Consider the following 16,689-nt stretch of genomic DNA (forward strand, 5'->3'; position numbering starts at 1 on the left):
GTGACATGCTGCATGTCGATCAGCAATATGAACAGACAGACAGCCGTACAGTGGTACGACATATAGTCCAAGTAGACGAAAGCCTTCTTTTTAAGAGGAAAAATGGAAGAGTGGTGAAGAATTTTTGGTTACTTGTGATTGTCGTAACCGACTTGTACCAGTTTTATGTGTATGTGTGCGTATAAAGATAATTATATCTTTATACGTACGCATATATAGATACGAACACACACACACACACACACACACACACACACACACACACACACACACACATACATATATATATATATATATATTTATATATATATATACAACAAAGCCTAATGGTGTGAATTTTTTTAAACTCCTTTAGGAATAAACGGTTTTCACAATGAATTCCAATTTAATTGGAATATACATGATCTGAAACATATTTGTAGAAAAGAAATATTTAATTTTCTCAAGGCTATGAAGAAGCAAATCTTTGGAGCACAATTGTGTAGATATACCGCAATATTTATATATATATACAAGGATGTAATACTAGCTCTGTAAAAATGTGTGTGTGTGTGTATTTGTATGTTTCTGTATGCATCTATAGATGTATAAGTTTCAGAAGACTTTAGAATAATGGAATAAAAAAATAAGATAAGAGATCTTCCAAATATCTTTTTCCTTAATTTTTAACTACTGTTACTGGCACACGTATTTACGCAATTATGATTTCGAAATATTCAAAAAATTATTTGGAAATTATTAAGAGAAATGAATGGTAGATTCGGACTGTCCGTATTTTAAAACCATGAATTAAAAAGAAAAATTGTGTTTGTGTCAAATTTTTCTCTAGAAGTTCATGGCTTCACAGGAATAAGCGTGGAAAACTGCATCAATATAACCAATTTTCAGATTTTTTACTTCCTTTTTAAAAAAATGCAGATTTTGTGAATGAAACGGACTAGATCTTGAATAAGAAATAAATGTTTACTATGACAAATTTTCAGATTTTTTTACGTCATTTTAAAAGGGGGCTGATTTTGTGACTCAAACTAACTAGATCCAAGTACAGTGAATACCATCCTCCACAATTTGCTACTCATCTGAAGTACATTTGTATTTCAACAATTTCTCTCAAATATACTCCCTTTCTTGAGCATAAAAAAAATCCTCTTCCCGGGTAATGATAATTTTTATATCAGATTGTTGCACAAGTTCTAACCGTTTTGATAACGGAAATCGGAAAATTTGAAATGATTTCATCGGCATTTACTTGTACCGAAGACTTTCGATAGACAACACGTTGATCTCATAAGTGTCGCGTGGGGGAAATAAACGCAATTACCAAGCTTTCAATCTATTATTTCGCTTTTTTTTGTTTTGTTTTTTTTTTGTTTTTTGGCATTTTAATTTGTACATCTGTTCTCCCGACTGCGTACAAACGCATATGTAAAACGACGTCCTTTATTCTTTTAGTCATTATCTGCTGATGTCAAAATAAGTAGTATATTGAAAAATAAAAATATTTTCTAGGGTGCCATTTGTGACACCAAGAGTCAAAAGGGGGCGTTTGGCCAAAATGGGTTGAGAACCTTTGGTTTACATGATTATCAAAGTAGATCTCTAGATGTCAGATCTCTCACCTGATACATGTGCTGAGCATTACAAGACTTATACTTAATTAGAAGCAATGAAAATGAAAGTCAAAAATCGCAGGTAAAGTTAGGTAACATATAAAGACGAAATTTAGATAGCAAAATTTGCTAAGATGTAAAAAAAAATAATAATAACATACAATGAAGTTATATTATAAAGTGAGCTATCTCTCTGTTGTAACGCTTGACACAGATCACGTGACTTTAATATGATGTAAAGCTAGCAGTATACAATAACCTTCATTTTCGTATCAACTGAACTGTCCTTACAACTGTATTTCGCATTCCAGATCGCAGACTTTCATTAAACATCAAACATTCATTAAAATATTTCATTATTTTCTTCTTCTTTTTCTTCGTTGTTTAAATGTGCTAAATGATTGTCGGCGTGCTACAGTTATTATATAGGATTAAATAAATTAAAACACTGAAAAAACAATCAATTAAAGGTGTGTACTATTAAAGAGCGAAAGAACAGCAGTAAAACACTAAATCTGATTATATATCGATTTAACCCCTCTTCCCTCTCTTTCTTTCTCTCTCTCTCTCTCTCTCTCTCTAACTATCTATCTATCTCCCTCTCTTTCTCACAGGTAAGCGAACACTGCGGTAAGAAACATTTACAAGTCATGCTAGAACAATCGAAGACCAACTTCTTTCTTCTGAGGGCCAAATAATGAGCAGTATTGATCTGTTTCAATAAATGACTCTTGTGATTATCACGTGCGAGCAAAAATCTTGTGTCACGTGCTTATATTTACAGACACAGGTATATATCTCCCTCTCACTCTCTCTCTCTCTCTCTCTCTCTCTCTCCCTCTCCCTCTCTCTCTCCTTCTCTCTGTATCGTTTATATGTGTGTGTGTGTGTGTGTGTACATATATCTTTTATCTTTTATTTTTTACTTGTTTCAATCAGTTGACTACGGCCATGCTGGAGCTCCGTCTTCAAGAATTTCTAGTCGAATGAGTCGACCCCTGTACTTATTCTTTTTCCCTTTTTAAGCCTGGCACAAAAATCTTATGTGTCACGTGCTTATATTTACAGACACAGATATGTTTCCCTCACTTTCTCTTTCTCTCACTTTTCTCTCTCTTTCTCTCCCTCTCTCTCTCTCTCTTTCACACTATCGTTTATATATATATATATATATATATATATATATATATATATATATATATATATATATATATGTGTGTGTGTGTGTGTATGTGTGTGTGATATATATGTGTATATATATATATATATATATACAGACATTCTTTTATTATTTTATGTTTCATTCATTTGACTGCAGCCATGCTGGAGCAACACCTTATGTCTTTTATCTTTTACTTGCTTCAGTCACGAGACTTCAGCCATGCACCGCCTTCAAGAGTTTTTAGTCGAATGAATTGACACCTATACTTATTTTTTTTAAGCCGGGTATTTATTGTGTCGGAGTCTCTTGCCAAACCACAAAATTACGGGGACGTAAACACACCAACACCGGTTACCAAGCGGTAGTGGGGGACAAATCTAACACACACACACATACACACACATACACACACACACACACACACATACACACACATACACACACACACACACACACACACATATATATACGACGCGCTTCTTTCAGTTTCTGTCTACCAAATGCATTAACAAGGCTTTGGTCAGCCCGAGGCAATAGTAGAAGACACTTGCCCACGTTGCCACGCCGTGGGAATGAACCCGGAGACATGTGGTTGGGAAGCAAGCATCTTATCACACAGCCACACCTATATATATATATGTGTGTGTGTGTATGTGTGTAATTGTGTGTGAATATATACGTATATAGCGAAATGTTGCTTAAGTTTCCTAGGAAACAATGATCACACTTGTGTTTGATTTGATTCCGAGATGAGCAAGTCGTATTTAAGATGAAAGTGGATTCTGCACAATAATTAAAAAAAAACGTTCTTCCCTGTTGTTGAACCAAAATGAAGCACCGAAAACCTTCTCTAAACTCGAGCTCTTCAAAAAGAAGGTTGTGGTGATTGTTTGGTGATGTACTGCTGAACTCATCCACTGTAACTTCTTAAAACCCGGAAAATCCATTACTGCAGAAATATATTGTCATGAAATTACCCAAAATGAACGAAAAACTGCTACTTCTCCGTCCCAGACTGGTCAACAGAAGAGGGCCAATCATTCTTCATAACATAGCTCGACCACACGTTTCACTAATGACACCCCAGAAGTTAAGGAAACCTGGCTACGAAGTTATTCTCCACCCAGCATATTCCTCAGACCTTTCTCCTACCGACTACCACTTTTTCAAGCTCCTTGATGGTTTCCTGAAAGAGAAAGAGTTCAAAAATCAAACCGATGCTGAAAGTGCGTTCAAAGAGTTCATCAACTCCAGAACTCTAGATTTTTATGTTACCGGAAAAAACAAACTTGAAACTAGTTGGCAAAAATGTGTTGATTGTATTGGTACTTACTTTGATGAATAACATTTCCGCATTGTTGAAACGTATCGTGATGAATTTCATGTTTCAAAACGTTGCTTACTTTTTACTCAACCTGATATATATATATATATATATATATATATATATATATATATATATATATATACACGCATATGTGTGTGTGTGTGTGTGTGTGTGTGTGTGTGTGTGAAAGAAAGAAGGAAAGAAAGAAAGAAAGAAAGAAAGAAAGAAAGAAAGAAAGATAGGTACATACATACATTTGAGTTTACAAAATTGTACAGTCCAAAGCTATTGGAGTAGACACTTTTGTTCATAATGACATGTAGTAGGCTCGAACCCGTAACACTCTCCTATCGTTAGTCCATGCATTTACAAGGTGCTATTGCTCCACAACTCTTTACAACATAGTACATACAAAAAAAAGCAGATAGAAAAACAATGTTGGACAATACTACAATTCAATAGATTTCACAATAAGTGGGATGAGTACTATAGAGGCTTGGCTAATAGAAAAATATTAACACATAGATGCAGCACTGGAAATTAAGTGACAAATCTTTTGAATTTAAGTATTGAATAATATTCAAATCCACTGCTGGAAGCGGGAAGATTACCAGCACTCCCGTGATCCTTTCCTACTCAAAGAAAAGCTCGTCGAAACACCGTTCTTCAATCATTTTATTTGCCTATATGTGTGTGGAGTATTAACACCATATGTTTTAGATGTTTTCACCCCACAAAAAAACACTCACAACGCCCTGGGAATCGAGACAGCGATCCGACGGCCGCGAGTCCACTGCCCTAACCACTGGGCCATTCCGCCTCCACACACACACACACACACACACACACACACACACACTATATATATATATATACATATACATACACACACACACACACACACACATATATATATATATATATATATATATATATATATATATATATATATATATATATATATATATATATATATACATATATATATATGCAAAGATACATATATATACGTTTATATACATACATACATATATATATATATATATATATATATATATATATATATATATATATATGTACATATATACAAATATACATACATATACAGACACGTTCTTTTACTTGTTTTAGTCTTTGACCGCAGTCATACTGGAGCACCGCCTTTAATTGAACAAATGTACCCCAGGACTTAGTCTTTGTAAGCTTAGTACTTATTCAATCGAACATCTTTTGCCGAACCGCTAGATTACGAGGACGTAAACACACCAACATCGGTTGTCAAGCGGTAGCGGGGGAGGGCAAACACAAACATATAAATATATATATGACGAGCTTCTTTCAGTTTCCGTCTACCAAATCCACTCACAAGGCTTTGGTCAGTCCGAGGCAATAGCAGACACTTGCCCAAGGTGCAACGCAGAGGGACTGAACTCGGAACCATGTAGCTGGGAAGCAAACTTCTTACCACACAGTCACACGCCTGAGCCTATATATCCACATATACACATATGCATATGTAGATAGATAGATAGATAGATAGATAGATAGACAGACAGACAGACAGACAGACAGACAGACAGACAGACAGACAGACAGACAGACACAAACAGGCTCGCACGCGCATGCAAGTCTATGTGTATCTACATATAAGGATAGGAGAATTTAACAGTTATGTAAGATTGTACATGTTTATCTGTGCGTATGTGTTGTGTGTGTGTATCTGTGTGTGCTTGTGTGTGCTTGTGTGCGTGTGTCTGTGTGAATGTTTCACGTGTTTACCTATGGGATAGTTCTCAATCAAATGATATAACGATAAATCATATTGCAACAGATTAGCAGATAATCCTCTTTAAGTGCACGTGATGTTGCTGTCACTGTGACAATAACATATCATAGATATAACCCGGGATTTCACATTCGCAAATATGCACTTGACCTCGCTTTCAATTGACCTAGCGCCACTGCCACCTCCACCACCACGAACCCACTCTCTCCTATTTCACTGCCTCCCGCATCGTTTTACTAACATCACTTCCTATTACAACTGTTATTTTTTTCTTTTCCTCCTACCCTCACTCCTCTCTCTCTCTCTCTCTCTCTCTACAATGTTCCTTTATTTTTCCACAGATTAACAAGTGTCCGAAACGCTGCACTTACACTCTTCACCGCAAATCACTTCTATTTTATCTGTTTATGTATTTATTTATTTATTTATGTGTTTCAGCCAAGTGGCTGCGGTCATGCTGGTGCACCACCGTGAATGTATATATATATTTATATATTTATTCATTTGCCTATTCATTTTACACAAACATATACACTCATGCATGCTTACATACACACACATGCACTCATGCATGCTTTTAAACACACACATACATACGCGCGCAAATATATATTTATATGTATACAGATAGATAGATAGATAGATAGATAGATAGATAGATAGATAGATAGATAGATTGATTGATTGATTGATTGATTGATTGATTGATTGATAGAAAGATAGATAGATAGACATATATGTGTGTATGTATGTAGGTATATATGTATATATATATATATATGTGTGTGTATATATATATATATATATATATATGTATATATATGTATGTATGTATATATCAATGTATATGTGTGTGTCTTTGTATTTGTTCTATATTTAATATATATACATATTTGTCTGTGTGTGTATGTGTATGTATGCGTGTATGTATGTGTATGCATGTGTGTGTGTGTGTGTGTATCTATCTATATATGCATGTATGTGTGTATATAACTATATATATATATATATATATATATATATATATGTCTATATATATGTGTGTGTATGTATATTTATGTATATATATATGTGTGTGTGTATGTGTATATATATATGTATGTACACATATACAGATATATATCCATATACATATATATCTATACATGTACATATATGTATATATATATATGTATGTAGGTATGTATATGTGTGCATATGTATATACATGTATATACATATATATATATATATATAAATCTATATATGCATATATATGTATGGATATATATGTATATATATATATATGTATATATGTATATATATATGTATGTATATATATATATGTGTGTATATATATGTATTTGTGTGTGTGTATATATATATGTGTGTGTGTGCATATATACGTGTGTGTGTATATATATATGCGTATATACATGTGTGTGTGCATATATTCTTTTATTTGTTTCAATCATCTGACAGCGGCCTTGCTGGAACACCACCTTATGGGCTTTTAGTCAAACAAATCTACCCCAGGATGTATTCTTTAAGAGCTTAGTACTTATTCTATGGGTCTATTTGGCCGAACCGCTAAGGTACGGGGACATAAACACACCGACATCGGTTGTCAATTGTTAGTGGGAGGACAAACATAGACACAAACAAACAAATATAAACATATCCATATACGACGGGCTTCTTTCCGTTTCTTCTACCAAATCCGTTCACAAGGCTTTGATTGGCCCGAGGCTATACTAGAAGACACTTGTCAAGGTGCCACGCTGTGGGACTAAGCTCGGAACGATGTGGTTGTGAAGCAAGCTTTTTGTCACAAAGCTACGCTTGCGCCTATATATATACAGGGTGAGCCAAAAGTAGCTATACACTTTGAAATTCGTTCATTTTATTACTTTTACACTCATTTGTCACAATTACATTTATGAAACACAGTTTAATCTCGTAAATGGTCGAAATATCCTCCTTCAACATGGGAACATTTATCAAACGTCCCAGAACCCTGTAACACACAGCAAATTATTCACGGTACCTGTAAAAATTGAATAAGTTAATTTTAAAAGTGTTTACCTACTTTTGGCCCACCCTGTATATATATATATATATATATATATATATATATAATATATATATATATATATATATATATATATATATATATATATATATATATATATATATATATATATATATATATATATACATATATATATAGGCTGCACACTAATAACAAGTGCATGGAGAAGTACTAATGTGCTGCAGAAGGAGGTTGTAGAATTAGTAATCAACGGTTTGGCAGAGAAAGCATTAGCTGAAGTAATACCAGTAAATGACAGAGTAATCATATCCACGTTCAATCTAAACCCATCCACCACAGTTACTATTAAATATGCACCCACAGTGTGAAGTAAGGATGTAGAGGAGCACTACGAAACACTGACAAACGTCATCAATAAAATACCAAAACACCATGTTACCTTAGAATGCGGTGATTTTACTGCTCATTTGGGAGAGGATGCAGACAGCTACACATTCCATAGTGAGACCAGCAGGAATGGCCAGCTTCTCCTGGATCATGCGGCGGAATGTAATCTTCGCATCACTAGCACTCTGTACACAATATAGAAGCATATACTTGCTTTAGCAGCTTAGTAGGTGACCGTCGCTTAGAGACAGCCAGACTACGTCTTAGTCTACGTACAAGCAAAACTCCTGCAAGAAAAAAATGCTACGATTGGTCTGCATTGCGAAATACAGAACTTCAACAGCTTTTTACGCTTACAGTGCGTAACAGATTTGCTGAACTATCCAACAACAGGGATACAGTTACAGAACAATATGGCAAGTTTGTGCAATCACGTGAAGAAGCGGCAGCAAAACTGATACCGATAAAGAAGAGGATGAAACGGAGAAAGTCAGTTGATGAACCTAGGGTAGAAAAAACACGCAGTGAAGTACAAGAGGCATTCAGCAACCGAGGCATTTAGCAACTGAGGCATTCAGCCACTATCAAAAAGCTGCCGACAAAAATACTAAACAAACTTTACAAAGAAAGAAAGAGGGTCTAAAACAGGTGTACCAGGAGATTCACGAAGAGGAACTGGGTGAAATGATCTTCCAGGCCGAAAAGCACGGCGAAAGCTGGACGGTGATTAACTCCATCACTGGTCACAAAGCTGTAAAGCAGGGAAGCATCAAAGAGAAATCAAAGGACTTTGTATCAAGATATGAAAGCTAGAGTTAATTTTGGTAGTAGGCTCTCTGAATCTTTTGCCGTGGAAAATAGAGTAAAGCAAGGAAACTTTGATGCACCCATCCTCTTTCCAATATATTTTGCTAGTGTGTTGTCACACGCTTTTCAAAACTCCGAGCAGGGTATTTACATAAAATATCAAACAACAGAGAATGTTTTTAATCTGATTAGACTGAAATTCAAAACGAAGGTCTTTACTTCATTCATTAGGGAACTCTTATAAGCTGACGATTGCGATCTAGTCTGTCATCCTGAAACAGGTCTACAATCTCTTGTATCTGCATTTGGCTCAGCTTGTGATGATTTTGGCCTGACCATCAACTTGAAAACAGTAGTTGTAATGTATCAAACTGCATGTGGTGCAGTTTGCAACCACCCTAAAATTTTTGTTAAGGGTAAGCTACTTTAGATTATTGATTCTTCCATCTACCTTGGAAGCTCTGTACAAAATTATGGAAATTTGGACACAGAAACAATTCTGCGAATTGAAAGGGCAATACAAGCATTGAGACCGATAAATTAAGTACCAGGCTTACAAAGAATAAGTCCTAGAGTCGATTTCTTCGACTAAAGGCGGTGATCCAGCATGGCCGCAGTCAAATGACTGTATGTGTGTGTGTGTGTATGAATGCAGTGTACAGTATGTGTGCATGCGTGTATGTGATAGATAGATAGAGAGAGAGAGAGAGAGAGAGAGAGAGAGAGAAACAGAGAGAAAGAAAGAAACAGAGAGAGAGAAAGAAACAGGGAGACATAGACAGAGACAGACAGACAGACAGACAGACATATATGCACATTCATCTATTTACAAGTAAATGTCTTTGTTTGTTTGTTTTTTGCTTATACTAAGTATATGTGTGTGTGCGTGTGGTATATGGTTGCACCCACATATATATATATATATATATATATATATATATATATATATATATATATATATATATATATATATATATATATATATTATTTCATTTGTTTATCTAAGAACTTTAATGAATTAACTTCTCTAACAAACACCGACCACCATCACTTAATTCCACATCTTACAAACCAAGTTAGCCGGATTTTGAGAATAAGAATACAATATTTTTCGTAAATAGGTTTCTTCCGATCAGGAGGATCCCTGTATGCTGTATGATTGATCAAATTTTATAGGAGCATTTCATTTATTTATTACACTTGCCATTGCTAAGTTTGGATTAATTATTCATCACGTGACAAAATCATATATATAGATATGTGTGTGTGTGTGTGTGTGTGTGTGTGTGTGTGTGTGTGTGTGTGTGTGTGTGTTACAATCTCCTCCCTTACCTCACCATATATATATAACATAATCAAGATAAGTAAATAATGGATGTGTGTGCTAGAGAGAGAAGGGAAGAGAGAAGAGTGTAAGATAGAGAGATAACTACCTAGATTACGCTTGACATATAAACATATACCTATTCCCCCTCACCCACCCACTGTCTATTTCTCCGAATCTTGACTCCTGACTTAGCATCAGTCTTTCTTTTTCTCTCTCTCCCTCTCACTCTCTCTCTATCTCTATCTATTTATCTAGCTATCGCATACACGCATGCACACAGGTACTGTATACTGCATTCATACATATTTAAATAAACACAAACTGATTACTGTTTCACCCTTACCCTCTTTTGTCATCATAACGCTCTCCCACACATACACACGTACCCTCAAATCCACAAATACGTTGCTGCCCAGAGAAACAAAGACGGAGACAGACAGACAGACAGACAGACAGACTTGTTATAGATCTACATATATACACATTCATCTATTTACAACTAAATTATAAGCATGCCATAGAAAATTCTTACATGTGTGTGTGTGCTGTGTCATTACACTATAGTGTGCGTGTCTGTGTATTACTTGATTGTACTAAGTATATGTGTGTGTGCTACATGGTTGCACCCACATATATATAATTCTTTATTGCCTACAAGGGACTAAACATAGAGGGGAACATATACATGTATGCTGTGTAATTGTATCTAAGTATTAGTGTATGTTGTGTGGTTGCATCTAATTCTATATATGTGTGTGTGTGGTATGATTGTACCTATGTGTATGTGTGTATATTCTGTGATTGCGTCTAGTATGTGTGTTCTGTGTCTATCTATACCTAAGTCTATACCTAAAACTGTGCATGTGTTGTATAAACACCAGTTTAAGAACGACGTAGACTGAAAATATAGCATCAGTCAAGATTTACACGCTTTAGCTCTAATATTGCATTATATCTGATACTGCACTATATAATTATAGGATATCGATCAATCTGTCTGTCTGATATAATTGTCCCTTCAAGTATCTGTTTACAGTACACATCTTCCATCTTGTTACTTTAACGGCACCTTACATACCTTTCTTTAACGGTACCTTGCATATGTGCTTCTATTTATCTATTGCACCACGTGGTATTTATTTAATACAGCAATTTAAGAACATAGTGTCGTTGGTCACTTTTCTGACAGGCCACTAATTGGTTTAGTGCATATCTGACGGGAGTGGCATCAGCTTTTGTTTTTTGGGGGGGTCACCAACCGTCTTTCTTAGACTAAATAATCCTTTCTACTATGGGTACAAGGCTTGAAATTTTGGAGAAAGAAACTGGTTGATTACGTCGACCCCCCCCCCCCCCCAGTATTTGACTGATACTTATTTTATCGACCTCAAAAAGGTGAAAGGCAAAATCGACCTCGGCAGAAATTTCTTGAATTAAATAAAAACAATTAGTATGAAAGATAATAATTAACTTCAGCTTACAAGCCTAAACAATTCATAGTCTGGGCTCAGTGCTCACCGATAATTAATTTAAAGAGAAGTTAACCAAATGAACTATTCACTAGCTATAAACAAAATATAAATCGAGTTTCTTGGCACATGAATTCGGAACTCAATTTTTATCCCAGTTGATGCATTTTACTTCATTTATAATACTAAGGCACGACGAAGAGCCTTAATGTGTCCCCATCACAATTTTCTTCTTCAACAATTGACAATTCTTGAATAAGCCAAAAGAAAACCTTTATATACGAAACAATTAACAAGCAAAATAAAATGCAATTTTTTTCTCGGGTTGTAATAAAATAAACTTTAAATTGTTATTTAAAATTTGAGTCATTGGCATAAACCATCAGATTTATGAAAGAAATTAATATAATATCGTATGTCAAATACACTTGTTTTCCAGTATGTCTTTATTCAATATATGTTCGTTGAGCTCAGTATTTTTATGCAATATAATCAATTGTCTGATGCATATTTGTATTTTTTGGAATTGTTTAGATACATAAAATGGCTGTATTTTAATGTAGAGTCCGATTCCCCATCATCTTGAACAACCCGTAAAACTCCGTTGTCGTCAGCTCTCCCGATACTCTTCCTCTACGTCTCATCGATGTTGTCAAAACGTGGGCTGATTCACAGTTTGGAGACAGCGACGGATTTGGTGCCCGAAGAATCTGTAAGTTCTGAAGCCAGTTCAGACTGGTGAAACTATCGTCCAAATTAATTGAGCCGGTATTGTAGGTATCAGACGGGTATTTGGATAACCAATTCTCACGCAGTTGCTTTGCCAAGTTACTCGTCGTGTAAATGGGCATTTTGAGAAATGAAAGTACTCCAGTGCTCAGGAGAACTTCGCTACGGTCCATGGAAGTACCCACCACGGTTTATTCTGATTGCCAGCTTGGATCAGCCATCCGATAGTAAGCAAAATTGTATGTAATGCAGGAATATATCGCAGATAGAGTCATTTTGTTTGACGGTCTTACTTTCATAGTTATACATATTAGGGCAGTATAGGAAAATTGAGGTTTTACACAAGAGTTTGTTTATAATCAATTCTCTGATGCTTATTTGTATTTGTGGAATTGCTTAGATATATAAAATGGCTGTATTTTAATCTAGAGTCTGATTTCCCCATCATCTTGAACAACCCGTAAAACTCCGTTGTCGTCAGCTTCTTCCGATACTTCTCCTCTATGAAAGCAAGTCCGTCAAACAAAATGACTCTATCTGCGATATATTCCTGCATTACATACAATTATTTTGTTTATTATCAGATGGCTGATCCAAGTTGGCAAGCAGAATAAACCGTAGAGGGTGCTTCCTCAGACCGTAGAGCTTCACTCTCCTGGAGTGCTTTCATCTCTCAAAATGCCTATTTACACGACGAGTAACTTGGAAAAACAACTGTGTGAGAATTTTTATGCAATACTTAATTGTGTAAATAAAGAAACAACAAAAATGATTGCTTTCAGACATAAAGCTCTATGTTACATTGCACAATGTTAATAGCGGCTTAAGATAGGATGATTCTATTTTTGTTTTTCTCTTAATAATTCTCTCGTTCATATTCCGGAAGTTTATTACTAAGTATCGTCAGGTCTTAATCCTATTTCAATATTGTTTCAAACTGAAAAACCTACGGTCGACAAATAGTTTTTTTTATATAAGGAAAACAAAGGTTAATCTCCATAATACGTTAATAACCTAGAGTAACCATTCTGCTATTTTATAAATTGTGTATTTGACTAAATATAAAGAACATTTAATAAATCCATTTATTACAAGTAAAACTTGTTCGAAGTAATATCAGAGATTCAAAATGTTATACGTTAAAATTTGGCAAAATTATTGTATCTGAACAGTTGAGACTGGCGCATAACATTAACATCGACTATCATTGAAAAGCAATTATCTTCTGTAAGCATACGCTAGAAATAGTATTGGCAATTGTTCTTCGAAGCTGACACTCTTTGACGTTGTGATTATCAAGCACAAACTTATCATCATCTCTATTTTCAACATTGTTATCTATTTCCAATAAAGGCTGATTGAGAAAAGGAAGGAAAATAAGTTTTGCTTAAGAGCACAACGAACCGACTGGTCTAGAAATCGAAACCATAATCTTACAATCATGAGTGCAACGCCCTAACCACTAAGCCACGCGCTTTCACATATGCACACACACACACACGCACATACACGCACACACACACACACACATATATATATTTATATACACTCATACATACGTACATACATACATACATTACATACATACATACATACATACATACATACATACATACAGACAGACAGACAGACACATACATACATACATACATACATACCTACATATATTTCCTCGTGTTTTGTTCTGTTGAAGAGCATAGGCTCGAAACGTAAAAGACCGCTCACCTTCCCGAGCGTCAAACTAATAAACCTGCTTGTTGCTTATACACCTGTTTTTCTGTAAATTTCAACTATATATATATATATATATATATATATATATATATATATATATATATATATATATATACATATATATATGTATGTATGTATGTATGTATACATATATATATATATATATATATGCATGTATATATATATATTTATATTTGTATATATATATATATATATTCGCAACACTATGACTGGGTGTTGAAACAATTAATGAATCGCTCAAATGTAGATGTGACATATCTTGACTTTGCAAAGGCCTTTGATAAGGTTGATCATGGGATGATATGTTACAAACTACGGAGACTCGGCATAACTGGGAAAACTGGAGAGTCGTTGCATGACTTCTTAAAAGAGAGAGAAGCCAGGATGTAGCTGCCAACGGAACTCTCTCCACGGAAACATTAATAGAAAGTGGAGTGCCTCAAGGAACTGTATTGGGGCCACTACTGTTCATGGTGGCTCTATGCCATCAGTTACACAGATAGCCACGCTTACTAGGGACCTCCATGTAGGGGGAATAGATGTTTTCAAGAAACAACTATCTAAAATCCGAGATGAATCAATATAAAGGCAGGAAATTCCAAGAGAGCAGCGATATCGAACTACCTCCTTCACCAGAAGCCAAACCCATAGAATTGGCCAATTAAAAGGTGATTCCAAAGGCGGTGTCCCAAGGCCTCAAGGCTGAAACATATAAACGAATAAAAGAATATATGTATACATATATTTATATACATTCATACACACGCACACACACACACATCTCTATATATATATATGTGTATATATATATATATATATATATATATATATATATATATATATATATATATATATATGCACTCATACATATATGATTCGATGGTCTTTTAGTCTAAAACTTACTACCCGCTGTGTTGTTGGTTCTTTAGATATATATATTCAAGATCTCGAAAAGATTAACCTTAAACTTTGTTATTGAGAACTGTCAATCTTTGACGTGAATGCTACAGAATCGTTTCAAAGGTATCTACATCAAGAATAAAGACGAAACGAGGCAATAGCTTAAGTTTCAAAGACTCACAGATTTTGAGTTTCCTGCAAAAAATGCATAAGCGATTTATATGGAATAGATTTAAACACATTCAAGCAAAAGTTAGTTTGTCTAAGACACAAGATGAGATTACGTCACAGTATAAAACGCGATGTAGTTAGCTGTAGCAAATTCCTTTCACTAAAAATCAACTCCGGAACGAGAGTTGTAGCAACATTGATGACAGTATTCAAGCAGAGCCACATCCCACGGTCTGTAACTAGTAAAAAATGTTCTAGTATGAAATACATTAATTACTTCTATATCGGTTCCATACTTATCGTCCATCCACATCACGAACTGTGGGTGTAGAACGGAAATAGCAAACTATGTAGTCGGCCACTAAGAAGCGAATCCGTTTTTCAGTTGTCATGGAAGTATTAAATTTGACGAGACATAAGTACGTCACGAAGCTTTACTGAGAGAAGTATTGATAAATTTCCATGAAGCAGGACAACTGTACGCCTTCATAACTGAACTAATGAATTTTAATGTTATTAGTCCCTAGTATGTTTCTGTAAAATGATTGTAGAATGTCTTTTAATGTCAGATGTTTATTGAGATATTCTGAAGAAAGTGAATAGATTTACCTTTCCATTTCAAATGTCAACTATATGTGTTGACTTAAAATCAAACAACACAGTGTCACTAACTAGCTAGCAATTCAGTAATCAAATTTCTGCAGTTTAATTTTTGTTTTTTTCAGTCTTATTATTTGTCACTGTTCTAAAGCTAGGCTTTTGTATTTCAAAATAACCTTCTGCGTTGCCAATCCAAAATAACACTTATGACGTAATTCCCTAATTCAACGTAAACAATGTACTTAAACGTAGCACTCAGTATCATCACAATAATTCTTTCGTAAACAAAAGACATTATCCCGTCTAAAATCCTAATGTTTTGCTGATCTAAAGATGATTTTTGCCTCAAGATACACAGTACATCAATAATTGCAAAGTAGGTTTATTAAATACTTGACGAACGTATGTACTTTCATTCTTGTGGGCAAACGAAAACTTTGCGGTGGCTTGCAATATTTTCAAGTAGCTTTTGCAGTTTCTGCGTGGGGCAAAGTATTTCTCATTATTTATTCATCTTTCTCTCTATATGTGTGTGTGCGCGCGTGTGTGGTGTGAAACGGCCGTAATGTATTGACACCTGTACATCTTTGTTACTTATTTACATTCTGTTCACCTAACTTGGAGCTG

General features: G+C 34.8%; 1 long non-coding RNA gene across 1 annotated transcript; it reads right to left on the reverse strand.

The window, feature by feature from the left end:
- Positions 1-2,888: 2,888 nt before the first annotated feature.
- On the reverse strand, positions 2,889-16,300 carry LOC106871032 (uncharacterized). Its single transcript, XR_016243153.1, has 3 exons — positions 16,072-16,300; positions 8,357-8,489; positions 2,889-3,958 (listed from the first exon to the last, which is right to left on the reverse strand). It is a non-coding gene; the product is annotated as an uncharacterized LOC106871032 (long non-coding RNA).
- Between the last annotated feature and the right edge of the window lie 389 nt (positions 16,301-16,689).

This window comes from Octopus bimaculoides, chromosome 9, assembly GCF_046866305.1.
Source record: "Octopus bimaculoides isolate indiv1 chromosome 9, ASM4686630v1, whole genome shotgun sequence".
Lineage (NCBI taxonomy): Eukaryota > Metazoa > Mollusca > Cephalopoda > Octopoda > Octopodidae > Octopus > Octopus bimaculoides.